Source organism: Pithys albifrons, chromosome 10, assembly GCF_047495875.1.
Source record: "Pithys albifrons albifrons isolate INPA30051 chromosome 10, PitAlb_v1, whole genome shotgun sequence".
Lineage (NCBI taxonomy): Eukaryota > Metazoa > Chordata > Aves > Passeriformes > Thamnophilidae > Pithys > Pithys albifrons.
Window position 1 is genome coordinate 19,908,832 of NC_092467.1, and position 5,160 is coordinate 19,913,991.

A 5,160-nucleotide genomic window follows, 5' to 3' on the forward strand; every position below is an offset into this window, starting at 1 on the left:
GCTACCAGCTTTTCCAGGAGTATATTATGGGAGACAGTGTCAAAGGCCTTGCTGAAGTCCAGATAGAACACATCCACAGCCTTCCCCTCATCCACCAGGTGGGTCACCTGATCGTAGAAAGAGATCAGGTTGGTCAGACAGGACCTGCCCCTCCTAAACCCATGCTGGCTGGGTCTAATCCCTTGTCCACCCTGAAGGTGCTGTGTGATTGCACTCAGGATGAACTGCTCCATAACCCTGCCAGGCACGGAGGTCAGGCTGACAGGCCTGTAGTTGCCAGGGTCCTGCTTGCAGCCCTTTTTGTGGATTGGGGTGACATTGGCCAACCTCCAATCATCTGGGACCTCCCCAGAGAGCCAGGACTGTTGGAAGATGATGGAGAGCGGTTTGGCAAGCTCTTCTGCCAGCTCCCTCATCACCCTGGGATGGATCCCATCTGGTCCCATAGACTTGTTAGGATCCAGCTGGCTCAGTAAGTCACTAACTATATCCTCCTGGAATACAGGAGGGCTATTCAGCTCCCTCTCCCTGTCTACCAGCTCCAGAGGCCAGTTGTCTTGAGGGCCACCTGTCTTACTGGTGAAAACTGAGGCAAAGTAGGTGTTAAGTACCTCAGCCTTCTCCTCATCTTCCTTAACTATATTTCCCTCCAAGTCCAACAGAGAATGGAGGTTTTCCTTGCCCCTCCTTTTGTTATTAATGTATTTATAAAAGGACTTTTTGTTATCCCTAACTGAAGTAGCCAATTTTACTTCAAATTCCACTTTTCTTTCCCTAATTTTTTTCCTGCATGACTTAGCTCTATCTGTAAATTCTTCGTAAGTAGCCAGCCTTTTTTTCCATAATCTGTAAACTTTCTTTTTATCCCTGATTTCTTTCAGAATCTCCCTATTTAACCAAGCTGGCCGTCTTCCCCTCCGGCTGGCCTTTCAGCACACTGGTATAGCCTGTTGCTGTGCACTCAAAATTTCCTTCTTAAATTTGTTGACCAAGAAAGCTCTATTGTGCACAGGAAGTTTGTAATCATTAAGTTAGCAGTTTAGTTTTAGAGACTGTTATGATAATTGCATGGTTACAGGTGACTCCATACATTTAATTTTCCGTAAATGTCCCAAACCAATGTTGAACAGGATCCCTTTCAGAAATATTTCAGTCCTTCATTTGTTAATTTTACTTTGTAATGCTGTGTGTTGATTAACATGCTCTTATTAACTGCTTCTGTAGGACAGCAATACAAAACCTAGAGAGGCAGATTTGCAGACTTCTTTTTGCTCTTATTACTCTTTCTGGCTCTATTTTAGTCTGTATTTTAAAAAAGCTGTTTTTTATTTACCACTGCAGTTGAGCATAGGCACAGGTAAATGTAATGTGATGTACAGCATATCCAGTCACTGACCTCTCTAGAACATCAGAATTCCCTGCAATTTTTACTTGCATTACTGAACTTGCATTACTATTTTTTTATATCGAATACTATTGAAAATTAAAATACTTACACAGGAAATACTTTTTAGTAGCTTTTATGGATAGACCTTCATGGCTATGGATGCAGGCCCTGTTTTTTCTTGATCATCTTTCTCTCAGGTCTGGTTGAAAAAAAGACAAGCAAAGGAATGAACAGCAGTATCACCAACTGTTCCTGCTCTCTGCTGCTTTTAGATACTCACACACACAGCCCCTCTAACTTCTGAGCTGTGTACTGCCCAGGGTAGGGGTCTGTGTTTCTTTTTCCTTTACACTTTCAAATATTGCTCTGAAGTTTTCCTTAATTTCTCCCCGTCATCCAGACAAATTAAATTCCTAATGTCAGTGAACTCTCTTGAGCTGCAGAGAATTAGATTTACCTCATTCTTTAAAATCATCTCTGAAATGTTATGTATTAGGATACAACTGTTACTGCATGCAGCCTACAGTGGTAAGATTCCACAATAAATCCATATTAAGTGAGACCTGTTATATAGTTCACTGATTTCCTATATTCACCTGTGCTACATCTTGCGTCTCATCTCAGATCTGTTAATAGAGAGAAGATCCATTTTTAATAATCTGTTATAGAATTTGCTTCTTTGTATTGGTCCAGAAGGTATGCAAAGCATAGAGTGCTTATATCCACTCTGCGATTCCTACTATTGTAGTTCCAGATAAAAGTTACAGATATTCACAAAATCAAAGAACACAGTATATTAATAAATCTGCCGTCATGTGTAAGTGCAAGAAGAACTTATGGCAGAGGAGGCTATCAAGACCACTGAATTTTGTCCCTCTTCTTTCATGCCACAGATTTAATTTAAAATATGGTCCAAATATTTACTCACTTCCTGGTAACTTCTTTTGTGTTATCCTTATATTTTCTTTGCTATGCTGTGTTAGACATTAAAGTTTTCTGGCTTATTTCTTTCCAAACCCAAAAAGACACAAGATATCTGCTGTCACTGATTTAACTGGTGGTGTTCTGTGAAAGTCTCTGTCTGCAAAGAAATAATAAGAAAATAAAATAAACTGGTGAAAAGAGAGAAAAGTGAGACTCCCCCTGCAAATCCCAAACCAAACACAGATCCACACCCCGCCCCCCTGTATGGTTTAATTTTGCCCTTAATAAATGCATGAATGAACCATAGAGATTAAAAGGACTGTTGCTCTAAAAACTGAAGGAGGAACAGTTTAAGATACCTGTCCCCTATGCTGAGAGGACTAGGATTTTGCACATACCTTTGAAGAAAGAAATATTACATCCTTTTCTTCAGAGAAATGGAAAGAGGAGAAGTTTCTTTACCTGACAGAGTCCTGAGCTGCAACTGAATGCTTAGGGCAAGAAGAGGCAGTAATTTGAAGAACTTACCTTTGGTGAATATCATCCTGAATGATTAAAGCAATTTACCTCATATATTTAAATAATATCAGCCACTCCTGAAATGCAGACTTTTTGATAGTTTCTTTCATGTGCTGGTGTTTTTTTCTGGACCAGATGCATCGAGTTTCTGTGTTTTATCATGTTCCTCCCAATTTTCTTCAGACCACTTTGTTGAAAGCAGTCAGAGCTACAACTTTTGAGTGTCAGATCCTGATTGTAAACCTCTTGTGTTCAGGAATATTCAGAATTGTAAGGACTTTTGGGCCCATTTCTCATTATAATTAAATATATTAAACAATATTAGCCTTGTTGCCAGTCCCCAGAGTATCCCACTATTAATCTTTCCTATACTGAGAATGGGCTATTTATTCCTACCCCTTGCTTCCTTCCTATTATGCAGCATTTAATCACTGACAAGAATTTACCTTTTACCTTGCAGTTACTAAATTTCTTTAATAGTCTCTTGTGAGGAACTTCATCAAAAGACTTACAAAAGTCATAAGTATATCATATTCATTGCTGCTTATTTTTCCCTTGTTTTGTTTACCATTTCAAATAATCGTAGTGGGTCTAAGAAGCAAAATTCATCCTAGTCAAAGCCAGATTTTCCTTTTTATATATGATAGTCTTCTTTCTATATGATAGTCTTCTTTCTTTTAAATTATTGCTTTTTTCTTTTATTTTCATGGTGCTGCAGTGTATTTGTAAAGTAATAGGAAGAAAATGTGTTGTACTGTCTGCAGTGATATGGCTTTATTTTTCTAGTGCTCATGAAAGCTTTTCTGCCCACATTTTTTTCAAGTGCCCACTCTCCTGTAATTCATCCTGAAACAAAATCTACTTCTGTTTAAACAGTGGCTTCAGCAAAGGTATCTAACACATGGCTTGTATGTTGAGTTGGTTGGGAAGATGTCATATAATGATTGTGAGTAATATAAATATTTTCTATAGAATATGACAGAAAACAGTCTTATATGATTCAGCATAGCATGGTCTTAGCTTGGAACAGAAGCTCTGCTGAATAGAAATTGCTCTTAACTGCAGCTATTAATTTTCAAAATTTAAGATCAGGACTTGCAGTGATTTAGACAGATAGCTGTGGGTCCCAATGTTATGTGTGTGAAGTCAGGTCTGTCTTTGCCAATGGGCAAATAAACAAAGAGAAGGAAGATGGATGCAGCTTAAACAGGGGGTGGGGGCAATGGGGGGGGTGAAGGGTGGGGGGGGGGGGTGTCTTGAATTATCTTTTTAATACTGAAAAGCCCAGCATAACACAGACAACTTAGCAGTCAGTCTCAGAAATCTTCATTCTCCTCATTGAGTAAAATTCAGCTCTTGTTCCGTCTCATGCTTAGTAAGGGTATCCAAGTCTGGTATGTCCAGTCATCCTTTCTTTGTCTGTACTCAGTGTGTAGTTTGGATACAGTGGAGCCCTGATTCTGAACATTGGCCATAATTAAAAACATTGTGCAATGATTAAAAAAATATATTAGACAAATGCCAAATTATTTTTATATATTATCCTAAAATACCAAAGAGGGAAAAGTGTCATATAACACTTCTCTTATACTTTCTGTTAGATGATTGATACATTGAAGAGTAATTAGCATGGCATTAAAAATGCACTAAATAAAATTAGATAGTGGTGCCACCTTTAAAAAAAACTGTTTCCAGAGAGCCTGTCACAACAGGGCATTGATCCTTAATTATGGTACTTAGGTACTACCATAGTATGAATAAATGATGGTACAATCAAATTTTCCACTGCTGACTGCAATCTTTGTATGCTTTTTCAGCTTCCTCAGCAGCCCCTCTTCTCCCCACCCTCCCCTTACCTTTTCCGTGGTGCTTTTCTTATCCTGCAGTCACTACCAATGGTTCAAGTGACAAATAAAATCCTGTCTCTCAGTACTTTTCTAGACTACAGGTTGGAATAAGTAAATCATTAGTCACTTCATGAAATCATCCTTTGTGCGACCAGGCTGAGAGCAGTTGCACCTTTATGCATATTTTATACACATTTATGGGCTGCATTTCACAGTGCTGTATTTAGTTCCATTACAGTTTTCCATCATATTGCTCTTTTATTATGGCATTAATTATGTATTGCTTTTACTTTATCTTACAGTATTTTCTTACATTATTTTCATAGTTGTGTTTTATAACGTGTATAAAGTTAATTTGTAACAGTAAGGTTAATGTTATCCTGGCACTTTAGATTAGCCAAGTTGTTATTTTCTGAACGCTTTTGTTTGGGTACCTCTTAAATTTCCTTTAAAAAAAAATCAGCATTAAAAAGTCTGAGACAC

The 5,160-nt window shown here is 38.2% G+C and overlaps 1 long non-coding RNA gene across 1 annotated transcript; it reads right to left on the minus strand.

Annotated features, from left to right (window-relative positions):
- Positions 1–1,540: 1,540 nt before the first annotated feature.
- On the minus strand, positions 1,541–4,713 carry LOC139676210 (uncharacterized). Its single transcript, XR_011698615.1, has 3 exons — positions 4,687–4,713; positions 2,316–2,468; positions 1,541–1,586 (listed from the first exon to the last, which is right to left on the minus strand). It is a non-coding gene; the product is annotated as an uncharacterized lncRNA (long non-coding RNA).
- Positions 4,714–5,160: the final 447 nt, after the last annotated feature.